General features: G+C 48.3%; 1 protein-coding gene across 2 annotated transcripts in view; it reads right to left on the bottom strand.

Annotated features, from left to right (window-relative positions):
• The window catches only part of LOC143955566 (zinc finger MYM-type protein 1-like), an 89094-nt gene that overhangs the window by 59914 nt on the left and 9391 nt on the right, over window positions 1-19789 (bottom strand). Inside the window, exon 9 of one of the 2 annotated variants that reach the window (XM_077465639.1) lies at window positions 18482-18664. The exons of the other annotated variant lie outside the window; for it this stretch is intronic. The gene's annotated coding sequence lies outside the window, so the exon portion shown is untranslated. Of the gene's footprint in view, window positions 1-18481; window positions 18665-19789 lie in introns of those variants that run through there. 2 annotated transcript variants of the gene reach the window in all.

Here is a 19789-nt window from a genome sequence, read left to right as displayed (position 1 = left end):
TAGCAAAAATAAAACTCACAGCTGTAACTAAATACCACCAAAAGAAAGCTCTATTTGTGGGGAAAAAAAATGATAAAAATGTCATTTGGGTAGAGTGTTGTATGACCGCGCAATTGTCATTCAAAGTGCATCAGCGCTGAAAGCTGAAAATTGGTCTGGGACTGAGGGGGGTTTAAGTGCCCAGTAAGCAAGTGGTTAAAAATCAATCTATTGCCCGGGGGGCCCAATAATCTCCTATCCCCCCCCCCCCCCGAATCCTGTCCATGAGCCACTTACTTACTATATTGAGAATAAAATAAGAAATATGCTTTTTGCCTTAATATCTATCTTACATCACATTGCTATCTGCATATTGTACTTATTTGTAGCCTAAATACTGACATTTGCACTTACAACTGTCATTTTGTGGGCAGTGAAAACTTGGCTTTGCCAGTAAATTTTGGGTGTCGTGTCAGTAAATTTTCAATCTGGTAGGTTAGCAACGCTGCTGAGTTTGTATAAACTTTTAGAAACATATGCATTCAAAACACAGCTCTTCCCTTCTTTCTTTTGCATACAAGCCGGTGTTTCTCAACTCCAGTCATCTCTTGGCGCCCCAACACATCATGTTTTCAGGATTTCCTTCAGGTGAAACGGCTGTGGTAATTGCTAAAGCAGGGAAACTGATCAAATTACCGGTGCAAAATAAAGGTGGTGTAGTGGTTAGCACTCTCACCTAGCAGTAAGAAGGTCACTGGTTCAAAACCCAACCATGACACTACCTGCCTGGAGTTTGCATGTTCTCCCTGTGCCTGTGTGGGTTTCCTCCGGGTACTCCGGTTTCCCCTCACAATCCAAAGACATGCAGGTAGGTTAATTGGCTTCTGTCTAAAATTGGCCCTAGGGGACCTTGGATTGTGGGCTCCTTGAGGATAGGGACCAATGTGGGTGTAGAATTGTACAGGGATGGGGACAATTGTAGACACTCACTCAGGTTGAACTGGATGGACTGGTGTCTTTATTCAACCTAACTAACTATGAACTAACTATGAATGTAGACAGGATCCATTTAACCTACCAGCATGTCTTTGCAGTGTAGGAAGAAACCGGAGTACCCGGAGGAAACCCACGCAGGCGCAGGGAGAACATGCAAACTGCAGGCAGGTAGTGTCGTGGTTGGGATTCGAACCAGCGACTTCTTACTGCTAGGTGAGAGTGGTACCCACTACACTGTGCCACCCACTACACCACTGTGCCACCCATACAAGTTGGATTGAAGTAGTACAGGAACCTTTTCTGAAGTCAAAGCAACTTCAGTAGTGTGCATTAAAATGGCTCTCATTCACCTACATTGATTATATCATGTTGCGTGACTTGAGGCAACTTGGGACGACTTTGAGTTGGATCCAAAGTTTCCCCTGTGTGAATGGACTCAAAGGGAATAACATTGGGAAGGAGGAGGGTAGCAATATAAGAAATTCAGGGAGTAGAGGATAACATAGATAGTGTTCTACATCCGCCTATTACTTAGTTAATTGAACAGATTATTTCAGGTTGTGGGGTAAGTTAGAATTTACATTCTTTTAACTAATTGGAGGCTCTGGGGTGGGGTTCCATAGAAGTACATTTGAGCGATATACAGAATCACAATTGCATTTCCTCTCTCTAATAACAATGTACCGGATTTGGCTGTTCCGCGTTGTTCATAACTTTTTATAACTTAGTTGAATCCCAGTAAATGGCATCAAAAATCCAGTCCTTGGAACCAGTGCTGGGAACAAGGTCATCCAGTGCTCAGGGCAAAGATGCCAAACTGCACCCACTCCTCATTCATGATGTGCAAGTTTAGGGGATCCTACACCGATCAGTCACTCCCTTGTCTAAATCACTGTCACCATCACTACTCCTATCAGCCTTGTAACAGAAGGAAGCGCCCCCATCCCTACAGTAAACCATTGTGCCCAGGGCAGCCACATCTACTGCCCACCCCTTGTCCCGGCCCTTCTTGGAACCCATCCAGGGGTCCCGCAAAGGGGAAATTCCCCCACACAGTTCAGATCTTTACATCGTCCTCACTGATCACCTCCCATACAGGAAGAGACCACGAGGTCCGATCCGGTTCAGAATCAGGAAGTGACACATGAAGGGGAAGGAACATCACAGCACCAAGTGTTAAAGCGGAGGTCCACCCTAAAGTGGACCTTCCGCTCATTAGAACCCTCCCCCCCCTCCGGCACCACAATTGGCACCTTTCAGGGGGGAGGGGGGTAGAGGTACCTGTACAGTACAGGTATCTGCACCCACTTCTGGCGTAGATTCTGCAGAAGGTACGCCCCTTTCCGCAGAATCTACGCCCCTTTCTGAAGGTCCCCCGCTGCCTGCTGGGAAACACACGGATCCCAGAGGCAGCGGGGGACCCTCCTTATTGCGCAGCGCGACTCGCGCATGCGCAGTAGGGAACTGGGAAATGAAGCCGAAAGGCTCCACTTCCTGATTCCCATACCCAAGATGGCGGCGGCAGCACCCGAGAGACGATCGAGAGATCGGGCTTTGGGTGCCAACATCGCGGGCGTGCTGGGCGGGTAAGTGTCATTATTTTAAAAGTCAGCAGCTGCAGCATTTGTAGCTGCTGGCTTTTAAAAAAAAAAAAAAACAATGGACTCCCGGCGGACTCCTTCTTTAACTCTTACCACACCACACATTAACCCTTTAGTAGACAAACACATATTTTACCTTTTAGAACCTGCCTATAGGATGATGTGAAGATCTGATAATTATCTAACTTTTTTACACTACAATCCTTATATTAAAATGTAAAATGAGACTTTGACCTGTTTTTTTTTTTTCCCACAATGTCTGTTACCTACCTGTGTCAAAGGGTAGAGAAATGTCCTCCTGTTCACTTTTCATAATCATCCCGACCTCCTCCGTGAATGGCTGATCACCCCCCACATACGTCTCTGCTTCTTCTTCTTTAATCTCAACTTTTATATAAATTTGTTCTTCTCCCTACATCAAAAATATCTATTAAAGTCAACTCAAGGCAGACATAAAGGACACAAATGACACGTCATTCAGTATGTTCCCTCCATTGGAAGAACACAAGGATGAAGAGGACCTGCGATGTGTCTGGGCTTAAGACCCACAGAGGAAAGGAATGTATATTAAAAAATAAAAATGGGGGGTGAAAATAAAAGTAGCTAGAAACGGGGATGGGGGATGGGTAACAAAGGCTGCACTTCAGATGTTGAAGTAAAACAAGAGACTACACAGAAGAACGTCATCTCATGGCTTAGAATATATATTTAGATCTAGATGCCCAGCCCCACCTACCTGATGATGGTGGGGGATGGTGTGATCCTCCTGTATGGAATCCCGGGAATACAGAGGAGGGGGAAATCTCTCACCCTAAACCCCAAAGATGAAAGAACAATATATAAATAGAGCAAGAGATTTAATAAGAAAAATATCTCATAGCTTAGAATACTTTTATGTTGTAATTATTCAGTCCCACCTACCTGATGATGGTGGGGGATGGTGTGATCTTCCTGTGTGGAATCCCGGGAATACAGAGGACCTCCCTCCTCCATAGACTGCTGAGCTCCACTTATCAACATTTCTTCTTCTTCCTCTTTAATCTCAGCTTTGATGTCTTTCTGTTCCTCATCCTAAACCCCAAAGATGATGGAATATATGTGTAAAACTGAACCAGAGATTACATAGAAGAATGTCCTCTCATAGCTTAGAATTCTGTTCTAGTTGCTCAGTCCCACCTACCCGATGATGGTGGGGGATGGTGTGATCTTCCTGTGTGGAATCCCGGGAATACAGAGGACGGGGACATCTCTCTGGTGGGTTCCCATTACTGGATCCATCTGTAGGAAACACACACACTGACTGAATACATTGTTTCTATGTGTTTATCAGATGATGGGGGATCTAGGTGGAGCCTCCGTACTGCTCTCTCCTTTACAATAAAGTCTCCTCTTACCCGGTGATGTGAGGGGCTGCTGATTCTCCATCATGACGTCCTTGTAGAGATCCTTGTGTCCTTCTAAATGAATATTATTACTTCCTCTGCTGTCAGTTCCAACAATGTTTTCTTTTTACTTCCTCACCCTTCACCAAGGAGTATCGTCTAGTTCCTATCCTGTAGATTGCTCTGTGATGTCACAGGAAACATGTGACCAGGAAGCAGGAAATGGAGGACGGGAAAGTGAAGTGAATAGGAGGAGCTGCAAACAGATCACACGTTATTACCCTGAAGATCTCTCCCTCCCTCCATCTTTTATATTATATCCTTTCTGTACCTTTCTCCCTGTATAACTCTCCACCTCTCTCCCTCCCCCTCCTCTCAAATACATGTTAGCATTGCCAAAGCATTTGAGTTTGTATAAGAAAAAGGGGGTAATATAAAAGGGAATGGGCATAAGTCTGTGTAAAGGATTTTTAAGTCCTCTCTCCCTCTCTTGCCCCTCTCACTCCCTCTCTTGCCCCTCTCTCTCTCTCACTCCCCCCCTCACTCCCTCTCTCTCTCTCCCTCTATCTCTCCCCTCTCTCTCTCACTCCCCCTCGCCCCTCTCTCTCTCTCCTCCTCACTCCCTTCCCCTCTCACTTTTCTCTCTTCCTCATGAATGTCCACAACATCTCAATAAGTGGACCCGGGAATAAAGGTACTTAACTGAAACATCCCTGTACTGTGCTAATTATGAGGGGCTCCCACCATCCCTGTGCTGTGCTCATTATGAGGGGCTCCCACCATCCCTGTACTGTCCTCATTATGAGGGGCTCCCACCATCCCTGTGCTGTACTCATTATGAGGGGCTCCCACTATCCCTGTACTGTCCTCATTATGAGGGGCTCCCACCATCCCTGTACTGTCCTCATTATGAGGGGCTCCCACCATCCCTGTGCTGTGCTCATTATGAGGGGCTCCCACTATCCCTGTGCTGTGCTCATTATGAGGGGCTCCCACTATCCCTGTGCTGTGCTCATTATGAGGGGCTCCCACTATCCCTGTGCTGTGCTCATTATGAGGGGCTCCCACCATCCCTGTGCTGTGCTCATTATGAGGGGCTCCCACCATCCCTGTACTGTACTCATTATGAGGGGCCCCCACCATCCCTGTGCTGTGCTCATTATGAGGGGTTCCCACCATCCCTGTGCTGTGCTCATTATGAGGGGTTCCCACCATCCCTGTGCTGTGCTCATTATTTATTCTGGTTCTCCTCAACCTATCGAAGGCACACTTTCTATGTCACCTACAACTCCATCTCCTCTACCTCTTTCTGTTGGGGTACCCCAAGGCTCCGTCCTTGGACTCCTCCTATTCTCTCTCTATACCTCTTCCCTGGGCCAGTTAATAACCTTCCATGGTTTCCAATACCACCTCTATGCTGACAACACCCAGATCTAGCTCTCTGCTCATTGACTCCCCCCCCCCCTCGATCTCCTCGATGTGTCACCACTTTCGCACACAATCTTTCCAAAAAGGAGCTTGTAATATTTCCTCCTCCCCGATCCCCTCCCCATGACTTTACCATTAAGATCAACGGCACAACTATTGGTCCCTCCACACATGCCAGGGTGCTGGGTGCAACCCTGGACTCTGACCTCTCCTTCAGCCCCCCCACATCCAATCACTGGCTGAATCTTGCTGCCTTAACCTCCCTAAAATCTCCAGAATTTGCTAGTAATGACACCACAAAGCAACTTATTCACTCCTTGGTTATTTCCTGCCTCGACTACTGCAACTCTCTCCTTAAAGAGGAAGTAAACCCTGATGGGTTTACTTCCTCTTTGTCTCCCTGCAAAGGTAAAGCATAATGGGCTACTAAGCATCGCATAATAACCCATTATGTGTCACTTACCTGACACAGGAGCCAGCGATGTCACCGCTGTCCCCTGTAGTCCGGAGCATCCATCTTCTTCCGGGTATCGCTGCTCCAGGCCACTCACAGTGCCGGAGCAGCGATGACGTCACTCCCGTGCCTGCGCATGGGAGCCGCCACTAACGGCCAGGGCCGTCTTTAATATTGATTGGACCCTGGGAAAAACTTTTCTTGGGGCCCCAGCTAGCAGCTAGACTCAAAATCAGTTTACTGAATCAGATCAGGCAGCTATTGCGATTGGTTGCCAGAGGTTACAGTTTATCATTACCGCTCACTGACTGGTTGCTAGAGGTTACAGCACACATTACAGCTCACTGATTAGTTGCTAGAGGTTACAGCACACATTACAGCTCACTGATTAGTTGCTAGAGGTTACAGCACACATTACAGCTCACTGATTAGTATCTAGAGGTTACAGCACACATTACAGCTCACTGATTAGTTGCTAGAGGTTACAGCACATGATTTCTGCTTGTTGATTGGTTGCTAGAGATTACTGTAGATATGACCTCAGGGGGGCATGATATCCCCTATTTACATATGAATGCTGGTCGTTTACATGTAAACGCAGGGTCTGCAGGTGAGTCCTCTTTACACAACAATAAGGCAGAGCTAGGCAGCATTAGTTGCAGCACTTCACACTGAGATATCGGGACACAGCACCAGGACTAAAACCTCAGGGGAAGAGGGAATTTAAACCAGGATAGATGGCAAGTATATGGCAGCTGCTTTGGGCCCCATAACAATGACAGGGCCCAGGGCAGCTGCCCCTTTTGCCCTGCCTTAAAAATGGCCCTGCTAACGGCATATCGCCGTTAGCAGTGGCATGCTGCTAACGGCGTAGACAGCTGTGACTGTCTCTTAGTAAATATCTTCTAAACCATGTAGGGTTAGGAGATATTTCTTGGACCTACAGGTAAGCCTTAATCTTGTAAGGGTTTACAACCACTTTAATGGCCTAACCTTACACAGACTATCCCCCCTTCAGTCTATTATGAACGCTGCAGTTAGGCTCATACACCTACCTAACTGATCCGTGACTGCTGCCCCTCTCTGTCAATCCCTTCCCTGACTTCCCCTACCCCACCGTATAAAATTCAAAATACAAACCACAACATACAAGGCCAGCCACTACATCCCCAACCTCATCTGCAGATATCGCCCAAATTGTCCACTCCAAGGACCTCCTGCTCTCTAGCTCCCTTGTTACCTCCTCCCATGCTTGCCTCCAGGACTTCACTAGAGCCACTCCCATCTGGAATTCCCTGCCCTGGTATATCCGATCAGCCCCTAACCTGTCCACCTTTAAGAGATCCCTGAAAACTCATTTATTTAGGGAAGCCTATCCCAAACCCACCTAAGAACCATACCCAAGTCACCCCCATCAGACCATCCCTCCGCAGCTATTACCTTTTGTACCACCTCCCTCCTTCCCTTTAGAATGAAAGCAAGGTCCCAGGCCTCCATCGGTCTAATGAGAACCACCAGGGCCAGAGATAGCTGACATCCTTCTGTGTGTAGTGGGTTGTGAGGCTTGGTGGGTGCAAGATGATTAAAGTCATTGGGCGCCAGACACTTCTTGAATGCAAAAAAGAGTTTATTCCTTTTTTTTGGGGGGGGGGGGGGAGAGAGGGTTAGGACCAGGACACCCTTAGGTAGTTGCAAGTTCAATTGGCAGACTCTGAGACTTCAATAGGAGGACAGCTATGCAGGGAATGGCATCCAGCAAGACGCCACATCTGCATGTGTAGGAATGCCGTCTCCTATGGCAACAGTCTTTAACAGGTCCTAACACAAATCTTAACAGTTCTTTCACTTCCACTACAAAATCACTTCTTGTAGCTCTTCAGCACACTGAGCTCCCGGTCTCTCTCACTAGACCCACCCATTCACCATCACTGAATCCCTTGAGCTCCTCCAATCTTCACGGTGGTATCTTCCTCAAGCATCACCCCCCCTTCCCTGCTGGGTCCCTAGATTGGCTCTCCAGATACTTCTCAAGCTTCACCCCACTGGTCTTCTCGGTCCCTGGCTTGACACACAAGGCTGCTCTGCGAGTGTCACCTCCGCTGGTTGGGTCCCTGGCTTGACACACAAGGCTGCTCTGCGAGTGTCACCTCCGCTGGTTGGGTCCCTGGCTTGACACACAAGGCTGCTCTGCGAGTGTCACCTCCGCTGGTTGGGTCCCTGGCTTGATACACACTGAAGCTTCCTGATTCTTCACTGTCCCCGGTTGGTGAGAATGCTGCTCCGGTACTTGCTTCAGCTACTCACTGTGGTCCCTGGAAATTAGGAGGATAGTCCCTTACTGGCGACAGCTTCCCCTCTACCTCCGACCACGACAGGTTCTCCGGCCGACAGAACCGTCACTTCTGGTTGGATTGCAAGTCGCAGTCCCAACCCTGCACTGCTCTCTTGCATCTGGATAGGCCCTCATTCAGCTTAGCAGCCAGATGTGCCCGGGATAGGCCCAATCTCTGGCCTAGCAACCTGGGCAATACAACACACGTCCACCTAGACAGCCATCCAGGTGGCACAGAACACCGATCACCTGACTCCAACCGAATATATAGATTCTCCCAGCAGGCCAAGGGATTCAAGAGATACCCCATATACCCATAACCTGACCTTGCATTGCCCTTCTCATATCTAGTACCATCAAGTACCGGGCCACTTAGTGGTAGAAGAGAAAAGTGCAACTAGGCCAAACTTAGGGAGAAATCAATAGATCTCTAACAATCAACCAGGATAACTATTCCTGGCAAGTAAATTTGTGAGGAGCAACCCTGCCTAAACTCCAGGGTGCTACAATTGTAATTGTGCTGTCCCCCTCTACATTGTAAAAAGCTGCCTAAACTGTTGGTGCTATATAAATCCTGTATAATAATAATAATAATAATGAGCAATTGTTCTTATATCAGGCACAGTATCCATTACTATCTGGTGAGTGTGGGCACATAAGGAGGGGAGCACGGTACGGGATAAGAAAAAGCACTTCGGTCAGTGGCTGGTGAACCACTAGCTAGTATTAGAGCCAGATACACACAGGTTACATATTCACAAGTTACATATTCCATTCTCATTATGTAGGCGATTGCAGTTCTACTAGTTCTTGTGAATCAAAGCGCCGCCATGGCAAAGCATATCTGATGCTTCTTACTTGAAAAAGTATGTGTGTTCTGAAAGCTTCTTTTCAGTTTCAGCAGCCGCCGCCATACTGACTGCTGTCTTCTGCGTCCAACAACATTCTGACATCCGCCCTCGTTATAGTTGCCAACATTATTAAAAAATGTATAGGGACAATTTTTTGTATGTAGTCAGTGGTCTTATTATAATTAGGGGGCGGGGCATTTGTTTGTAGGTGTGGTGTTGTCAGCAGATAAAGGGACACCTGGTGTTGGCACTTCAATCATCACAGCACCATGGTTGGTATGGTGTCAGGATGATTGAAGCGCATTATTTCTTATATTACAATGAAAAATAGTTCACCATAATACAGAATCAGTGGGAGCGTGTCGCCTGCCACCAGATATAGCTTGTCACTTGCCACCTCACCTGCCACCAGATGCAGCTTGTCACTTGCCACTTCGCCTGCCACCAGATGCAGCTTGTCACTTGCCATGTCGCCTGCCACCAGATGCAGCTTGTCACTTGCCACTTCGCCTGCCACCAGATGCAACTTGTCACTTGCCACGTCGCCTGCCACCAGATGCAGCTTGTCACTTGCCACGTCGCCTGCCACCAGATGCAGCTTGTCACTTGCCACGGCACCTGCCACCAGATGCAACTTGTCACTTGCCATGTCGCCTGCCACCAGATGCAGCTTGTCACTTTCCACATCGCCTGCCACCAGATGCAGCTTCTCACTTTCCACATCGCCTGCCACCAGATGCAGCTTCTCAGTTGCCACATCGCCTGCAACCAGATGCAGCTTGTCACTTGCCACCTCACCTGCCACCAGATGCAGCTTGTCACTTGCCACTTCACCTGCCACCAGATGCAACTTGTCACTTGCCATGTCGCCTGCCACCAGATGCAGTTTGTCACTTGCCACTTCGCCTGCCACCAGATGCAGTTTGTCACTTGCCACTTCGCCTGCCACCAGATGCAACTTGTCACTTGCCATGTCGCCTGCCACCAGATGCAGCTTGTCACTTGCCACATCGCCTGCCACCAGATGCAGCTTGTCACTTGCCACGTCGCCTGCCACCAGATGCAGCTTGTCACTTGCCACGTCGCCTGCCACCAGATGCAGCTTGTCACTTGCCACGTCGCCTGCCACCAGATGCAGCTTGTCACTTGCCACATCGCCTGCCACCAGATGCAGATTCTCAGTTGCCACGTCGCCTGCAACCAGATGCAGCTTGTCACTTGCCATGTCGCCTGCCACCAGATGCAGCTTGTCACTTGCCACGTCGCCTGCCACCAGATGCAGCTTGTCACTTGCCACATCGCCTGCCACCAGATGCAGCTTGTCACTTGCCACGTCGCCTGCCACCAGATGCAGCTTGTCACTTGCCACGTCGCCTGCCACCAGATGCAGCTTGTCACTTGCCACGTCGCCTGCCACCAGATGCAGCTTCTCAGTTGCCACGTCGCCTGCCACCAGATGCAGCTTCTCACTTGCCATGTCGCCTGTCACCAGATGCAGCTTCTCACTTGCCATGTCGCCTGCCACCAGATGCAGCTTCTCACTTGCCACGTCGCCTGCCACCAGATGCAGCTTCTCACTTGCCACGTCGCCTGCCACCAGATGCAGCTTCTCACTTGCCATGTCGCCTGTCACCAGATGCAGCTTGTCACCAGATCTGCAGCTTACCAGATCTGCAGCATGTCACCATATGCAGCTTGTCACCACCTGCAGCTTGCCACCAGATCTGCAGCATGTCACCAGGGGCCGGCACTACTGATTTTATCTCCGCAGCCATTTTACAGAGTAGACCAGCTCTCGTGGAGCAAGAGGCGGAGCCCAGGTGGCTGCCAATAGAAAAGGAGGGGGGCTGGCGGCAGCTTCATTTCTATTGGCAGGCACTTGGGCTCCGCCTCTTGTTTCCCCCCCTCGGCCTTCATGAGACCTGGACTTCTGTAAAATGGTCAAATCCCCAGTGCCAGCCTGGGACCTCTAGTGATTTGCCAGGAGTCAGAACAAAGCCAATTTCCCATGATTTTTCCCGGGGCGCGGCAAGACTGGGACAAGGGTCTGAATACCGGGAATGTCCCGGAAAAAGTCGGGACTGTTGGCATGTGTGCCTTACTCCATACCTCCCAACATTTTGAGATGGGAATGAGGGACACCTACTTGCAAATGTATGTAGGCATAGCACACGCCCCCCAATACACCAACTTAAAAGGAGAATTAACCCCAAAAAAAGGGTAAACATTTACAAAATGCAGCCATTTAGAATTTGGATGAAAGGTTTAGCACTGAGAAACACTTTCTGATAGATAAAAAGTGCATTTTATATACAACTATACAGATCAGACCAAAATGAGGAGGAAATAGGGACATTCCTCCAAACCAGGGACAGTTGGGAGCTATGTTACTCCCTCTCCATGCCCATAATCTCGCACATGCCCAGTACAGCATTGCAGCTCTCCTGTGTAAGCCCTTCTACACACGGTCGGAGATTCCGACAACCAAATCCGTCGGATTTTGTCCGAAACTGTTGCATACATACGGTCGGACGAAGTTGTCGGAAAATCCAATCGTTCAGAACGTGATTATGTTATTTCGTTAGGACGGGACTACGTTCAGGCTAGTAGCCAATAGCTTTGATGTAGGAATTTGATCTGATCAAATCTCATTTGTGGCACTTTGTCCGATCGGAATTCTCTACACATGATCGGACTCTGACCTCTCCTTCAGCCCCCCCACATCCAATCACTGGCTGAATCTTGCTGCCTTAACCTCCCTAAAATCTCCAGAATTTGCTAGTAATGACACCACAAAGCAACTTATTCACTCCTTGGTTATTTCCTGCCTCGACTACTGCAACTCTCTCCTTAAAGAGGAAGTAAACCCTGATGGGTTTACTTCCTCTTTGTCTCCCTGCAAAGGTAAAGCATAATGGGCTACTAAGCATCGCATAATAACCCATTATGTGTCACTTACCTGACACAGGAGCCAGCGATGTCACCGCTGTCCCCTGTAGTCCGGAGCATCCATCTTCTTCCGGGTATCGCTGCTCCAGGCCACTCACAGTGCCGGAGCAGCGATGACGTCACTCCCGTGCCTGCGCATGGGAGCCGCCACTAACGGCCAGGGCCGTCTTTAATATTGATTGGACCCTGGGAAAAACTTTTCTTGGGGCCCCAGCTAGCAGCTAGACTCAAAATCAGTTTACTGAATCAGATCAGGCAGCTATTGCGATTGGTTGCCAGAGGTTACAGTTTATCATTACCGCTCACTGACTGGTTGCTAGAGGTTACAGCACACATTACAGCTCACTGATTAGTTGCTAGAGGTTACAGCACACATTACAGCTCACTGATTAGTTGCTAGAGGTTACAGCACACATTACAGCTCACTGATTAGTATCTAGAGGTTACAGCACACATTACAGCTCACTGATTAGTTGCTAGAGGTTACAGCACATGATTTCTGCTTGTTGATTGGTTGCTAGAGATTACTGTAGATATGACCTCAGGGGGGCATGATATCCCCTATTTACATATGAATGCTGGTCGTTTACATGTAAACGCAGGGTCTGCAGGTGAGTCCTCTTTACACAACAATAAGGCAGAGCTAGGCAGCATTAGTTGCAGCACTTCACACTGAGATATCGGGACACAGCACCAGGACTAAAACCTCAGGGGAAGAGGGAATTTAAACCAGGATAGATGGCAAGTATATGGCAGCTGCTTTGGGCCCCATAACAATGACAGGGCCCAGGGCAGCTGCCCCTTTTGCCCTGCCTTAAAAATGGCCCTGCTAACGGCATATCGCCGTTAGCAGTGGCATGCTGCTAACGGCGTAGACAGCTGTGACTGTCTCTTAGTAAATATCTTCTAAACCATGTAGGGTTAGGAGATATTTCTTGGACCTACAGGTAAGCCTTAATCTTGTAAGGGTTTACAACCACTTTAATGGCCTAACCTTACACAGACTATCCCCCCTTCAGTCTATTATGAACGCTGCAGTTAGGCTCATACACCTACCTAACTGATCCGTGACTGCTGCCCCTCTCTGTCAATCCCTTCCCTGACTTCCCCTACCCCACCGTATAAAATTCAAAATACAAACCACAACATACAAGGCCAGCCACTACATCCCCAACCTCATCTGCAGATATCGCCCAAATTGTCCACTCCAAGGACCTCCTGCTCTCTAGCTCCCTTGTTACCTCCTCCCATGCTTGCCTCCAGGACTTCACTAGAGCCACTCCCATCTGGAATTCCCTGCCCTGGTATATCCGATCAGCCCCTAACCTGTCCACCTTTAAGAGATCCCTGAAAACTCATTTATTTAGGGAAGCCTATCCCAAACCCACCTAAGAACCATACCCAAGTCACCCCCATCAGACCATCCCTCCGCAGCTATTACCTTTTGTACCACCTCCCTCCTTCCCTTTAGAATGAAAGCAAGGTCCCAGGCCTCCATCGGTCTAATGAGAACCACCAGGGCCAGAGATAGCTGACATCCTTCTGTGTGTAGTGGGTTGTGAGGCTTGGTGGGTGCAAGATGATTAAAGTCATTGGGCGCCAGACACTTCTTGAATGCAAAAAAGAGTTTATTCCTTTTTTTTGGGGGGGGGGGGGGGAGAGGGTTAGGACCAGGACACCCTTAGGTAGTTGCAAGTTCAATTGGCAGACTCTGAGACTTCAATAGGAGGACAGCTATGCAGGGAATGGCATCCAGCAAGACGCCACATCTGCATGTGTAGGAATGCCGTCTCCTATGGCAACAGTCTTTAACAGGTCCTAACACAAATCTTAACAGTTCTTTCACTTCCACTACAAAATCACTTCTTGTAGCTCTTCAGCACACTGAGCTCCCGGTCTCTCTCACTAGACCCACCCATTCACCATCACTGAATCCCTTGAGCTCCTCCAATCTTCACGGTGGTATCTTCCTCAAGCATCACCCCCCCTTCCCTGCTGGGTCCCTAGATTGGCTCTCCAGATACTTCTCAAGCTTCACCCCACTGGTCTTCTCGGTCCCTGGCTTGACACACAAGGCTGCTCTGCGAGTGTCACCTCCGCTGGTTGGGTCCCTGGCTTGACACACAAGGCTGCTCTGCGAGTGTCACCTCCGCTGGTTGGGTCCCTGGCTTGACACACAAGGCTGCTCTGCGAGTGTCACCTCCGCTGGTTGGGTCCCTGGCTTGATACACACTGAAGCTTCCTGATTCTTCACTGTCCCCGGTTGGTGAGAATGCTGCTCCGGTACTTGCTTCAGCTACTCACTGTGGTCCCTGGAAATTAGGAGGATAGTCCCTTACTGGCGACAGCTTCCCCTCTACCTCCGACCACGACAGGTTCTCCGGCCGACAGAACCGTCACTTCTGGTTGGATTGCAAGTCGCAGTCCCAACCCTGCACTGCTCTCTTGCATCTGGATAGGCCCTCATTCAGCTTAGCAGCCAGATGTGCCCGGGATAGGCCCAATCTCTGGCCTAGCAACCTGGGCAATACAACACACGTCCACCTAGACAGCCATCCAGGTGGCACAGAACACCGATCACCTGACTCCAACCGAATATATAGATTCTCCCAGCAGGCCAAGGGATTCAAGAGATACCCCATATACCCATAACCTGACCTTGCATTGCCCTTCTCATATCTAGTACCATCAAGTACCGGGCCACTTAGTGGTAGAAGAGAAAAGTGCAACTAGGCCAAACTTAGGGAGAAATCAATAGATCTCTAACAATCAACCAGGATAACTATTCCTGGCAAGTAAATTTGTGAGGAGCAACCCTGCCTAAACTCCAGGGTGCTACAATTGTAATTGTGCTGTCCCCCTCTACATTGTAAAAAGCTGCCTAAACTGTTGGTGCTATATAAATCCTGTATAATAATAATAATAATAATGAGCAATTGTTCTTATATCAGGCACAGTATCCATTACTATCTGGTGAGTGTGGGCACATAAGGAGGGGAGCACGGTACGGGATAAGAAAAAGCACTTCGGTCAGTGGCTGGTGAACCACTAGCTAGTATTAGAGCCAGATACACACAGGTTACATATTCACAAGTTACATATTCCATTCTCATTATGTAGGCGATTGCAGTTCTACTAGTTCTTGTGAATCAAAGCGCCGCCATGGCAAAGCATATCTGATGCTTCTTACTTGAAAAAGTATGTGTGTTCTGAAAGCTTCTTTTCAGTTTCAGCAGCCGCCGCCATACTGACTGCTGTCTTCTGCGTCCAACAACATTCTGACATCCGCCCTCGTTATAGTTGCCAACATTATTAAAAAATGTATAGGGACAATTTTTTGTATGTAGTCAGTGGTCTTATTATAATTAGGGGGCGGGGCATTTGTTTGTAGGTGTGGTGTTGTCAGCAGATAAAGGGACACCTGGTGTTGGCACTTCAATCATCACAGCACCATGGTTGGTATGGTGTCAGGATGATTGAAGCGCATTATTTCTTATATTACAATGAAAAATAGTTCACCATAATACAGAATCAGTGGGAGCGTGTCGCCTGCCACCAGATATAGCTTGTCACTTGCCACCTCACCTGCCACCAGATGCAGCTTGTCACTTGCCACTTCGCCTGCCACCAGATGCAGCTTGTCACTTGCCATGTCGCCTGCCACCAGATGCAGCTTGTCACTTGCCACTTCGCCTGCCACCAGATGCAACTTGTCACTTGCCACGTCGCCTGCCACCAGATGCAGCTTGTCACTTGCCACGTCGCCTGCCACCAGATGCAGCTTGTCACTTGCCACGGCACCTGCCACCAGATGCAACTTGTCACTTGCCATGTCGCCTGCCACCAGATGCAGCTTGTCACTTTCCACATCGCCTGCCACCAGATGCAGCTTCTCACTTTCCACATCGCCTGCCACCAGATGCAGCTTCTCAGTTGCCACATCGCCTGCAACCAGATGCAGCTTGTCACTTGCCACCTCACCTGCCACCAGATGCAGCTTGTCACTTGCCACTTCACCTGCCACCAGATGCAACTTGTCACTTGCCATGTCGCCTGCCACCAGATGCAGTTTGTCACTTGCCACTTCGCCTGCCACCAGATGCAGTTTGTCACTTGCCACTTCGCCTGCCACCAGATGCAACTTGTCACTTGCCATGTCGCCTGCCACCAGATGCAGCTTGTCACTTGCCACATCGCCTGCCACCAGATGCAGCTTGTCACTTGCCACGTCGCCTGCCACCAGATGCAGCTTGTCACTTGCCACGTCGCCTGCCACCAGATGCAGCTTGTCACTTGCCACGTCGCCTGCCACCAGATGCAGCTTGTCACTTGCCACATCGCCTGCCACCAGATGCAGATTCTCAGTTGCCACGTCGCCTGCAACCAGATGCAGCTTGTCACTTGCCATGTCGCCTGCCACCAGATGCAGCTTGTCACTTGCCACGTCGCCTGCCACCAGATGCAGCTTGTCACTTGCCACATCGCCTGCCACCAGATGCAGCTTGTCACTTGCCACGTCGCCTGCCACCAGATGCAGCTTGTCACTTGCCACGTCGCCTGCCACCAGATGCAGCTTGTCACTTGCCACGTCGCCTGCCACCAGATGCAGCTTCTCAGTTGCCACGTCGCCTGCCACCAGATGCAGCTTCTCACTTGCCATGTCGCCTGTCACCAGATGCAGCTTCTCACTTGCCATGTCGCCTGCCACCAGATGCAGCTTCTCACTTGCCACGTCGCCTGCCACCAGATGCAGCTTCTCACTTGCCACGTCGCCTGCCACCAGATGCAGCTTCTCACTTGCCATGTCGCCTGTCACCAGATGCAGCTTGTCACCAGATCTGCAGCTTACCAGATCTGCAGCATGTCACCATATGCAGCTTGTCACCACCTGCAGCTTGCCACCAGATCTGCAGCATGTCACCAGGGGCCGGCACTACTGATTTTATCTCCGCAGCCATTTTACAGAGTAGACCAGCTCTCGTGGAGCAAGAGGCGGAGCCCAGGTGGCTGCCAATAGAAAAGGAGGGGGGCTGGCGGCAGCTTCATTTCTATTGGCAGGCACTTGGGCTCCGCCTCTTGTTTCCCCCCCTCGGCCTTCATGAGACCTGGACTTCTGTAAAATGGTCAAATCCCCAGTGCCAGCCTGGGACCTCTAGTGATTTGCCAGGAGTCAGAACAAAGCCAATTTCCCATGATTTTTCCCGGGGCGCGGCAAGACTGGGACAAGGGTCTGAATACCGGGAATGTCCCGGAAAAAGTCGGGACTGTTGGCATGTGTGCCTTACTCCATACCTCCCAACATTTTGAGATGGGAATGAGGGACACCTACTTGCAAATGTATGTAGGCATAGCACACGCCCCCCAATACACCAACTTAAAAGGAGAATTAACCCCAAAAAAAGGGTAAACATTTACAAAATGCAGCCATTTAGAATTTGGATGAAAGGTTTAGCACTGAGAAACACTTTCTGATAGATAAAAAGTGCATTTTATATACAACTATACAGATCAGACCAAAATGAGGAGGAAATAGGGACATTCCTCCAAACCAGGGACAGTTGGGAGCTATGTTACTCCCTCTCCATGCCCATAATCTCGCACATGCCCAGTACAGCATTGCAGCTCTCCTGTGTAAGCCCTTCTACACACGGTCGGAGATTCCGACAACCAAATCCGTCGGATTTTGTCCGAAACTGTTGCATACATACGGTCGGACGAAGTTGTCGGAAAATCCAATCGTTCAGAACGTGATTATGTTATTTCGTTAGGACGGGACTACGTTCAGGCTAGTAGCCAATAGCTTTGATGTAGGAATTTGATCTGATCAAATCTCATTTGTGGCACTTTGTCCGATCGGAATTCTCTACACATGATCGGAGTATGTCCGATCGGATCATTTTGTCGGAAAATATTTCCGGCAAGTTGGAAAATTTGGTCCGACGGATACAGTCCGATGGAGACCACACACAGTCGGAATATCCGACAAAACGCTCCGATCGGACACATTCCGACGGATTTTCCGACCGTGTGTACAAGGGCTAATACTGCTCTCTCCTGTGTTGCGCTCGCCGCCTCTACAACCCCTGTGACATATGGAGTCACGTGGGGTTAACATTCTGTTTGTGAATGGGAAGCTAGTCCCGCGGGATGTTGGCGCTGACGCCAGGCAAAGGAAACGACGTAGCCCCCGGCATGCAAACACCAATTTTCCGGCATGAAGAGCTTGCCGGAAAAAATGGGAGCAATTGCGCAATGCCACGATGACATCATTGCTCAGAAAATGAACGATTGCACTGAAACAAAGCCGGTAGGAAGCCATCTACACACAGCAACTAGTTGAGTAGATTAGAATGAGTAACATGCTGGAAAATTTACCTGGATGGGTTTACTAGTGCTATAACAAAAATATTCACAAACGTTGTCCCTTTATGAGGTTTTTCAGTCACCCTTTTTGTTGAACCTGGAATATTACTGGCAAAGATGACGAGAAAGATTGTAGAACAAAAATCTAATAAAACAGGTCTCTTTATTTTAAGTAATAAACAAAAGGGTTCAGGGTTATTTACTGAAAAGGTGAAATGCAGGAGAATTTAAAACAAAAATCGCTATAAAAAAAAACAGTCCAAGTAATGCAGAAAAACAAAATTTCCGGAAAATAGGACGGGATGTATATTCAGGAGAGCGAGGAAGTCCTGTGGAGAAATCAGAGAAGAAATGATGATGATCTCGAGCAGGTCTGGGACTATACAATTGGCAGAGCGCCTAGAGATGGGCCCGGTAACATTAGGAGTGTTATTCCCAAAAGTTAGGATCATAACCACTTCAATACCGGGCACTCTTACCCCCCTTCCTGTCCAGGCCAATTTTCAGGACTGTCACACTTTGAATGATAATTGGACGGCCATGCAACACTGTTCCCACAAATAGAGCTTTCTTTTGGTGGTATTTGATCACCTCTGGGGTTTTTATTTGTTGCTAAACAAATAAAAAAAGACCGAAAATCTTGAATGTTTTTCTTCTTTTCTGTTATAACATTTTGTAAATCAATCATTTTTCTGCTTTACTGATGAGCACTGATGAGGCACCAATATGAGGCACTGATATGCAGCACTGATAGGTGGTACTGATGGGCACTAATATGCAGCACTGATGGGCACGCAGAGGTGGCACTGATGGGCACGCATAAGTGGCACTGATGGGCATTACTAATGGACACTGGTTGGCATCTCTAATGGGCACTGATTGGCATAGTTGATAGGCACCGATTGGCATCCCTGGTGGGCTCTAATGGGCAGCCTTGATGGGTCGGCACTAGAGCTGCACGATTCTGACCAAAATGAGAATCATGATATTTTTTGCTTGGAATAAAGAGCATGCTTCTCGCAGCATAACATCTTTCACTTTATACAAAAATAATGATGTTAACTTTACCTTTTAGTTTTTTTTTTTAAATCATTGAAGTGTATTTTTTCCCCAAAAATTGCGTTTGAAAGACCGCTGCGCAAATACAGCGTGACATAAAATATTGTGCCATTTTATTTTCTATGCTAAAAAAAAAAAGAAGATCTCTCTCTCTCTCAATATATATATATATAGAGAGAGAGAGAGAGAGAGAGAGAGAGAGAGATATAATTAAAAAAATAAAATATTATATATATATATATATATATATATATATATATATATATATATATATATATATATATATATATAAAATATTTGGGGGTTCTAAGTAATTTTCTAGCAAAAAATACAGGATTTGAATCTGTAAGCAACAAGTGTCAAAAAAAAGTTTAGTCTTTAAGTCAGGGGTGCCC

The sequence above is a fragment of the Lithobates pipiens genome, unplaced genomic scaffold, assembly GCF_037356315.1.
Source record: "Lithobates pipiens isolate NorthernLeopardFrog02 unplaced genomic scaffold, aLitPip1_a1.2 Scaffold_35, whole genome shotgun sequence".
Classification (NCBI taxonomy): Eukaryota; Metazoa; Chordata; class Amphibia; order Anura; family Ranidae; genus Lithobates; species Lithobates pipiens.
Note: the sequence above shows the minus strand (reverse complement) of the source record. Positions and strands in the feature narration are given on the sequence as shown.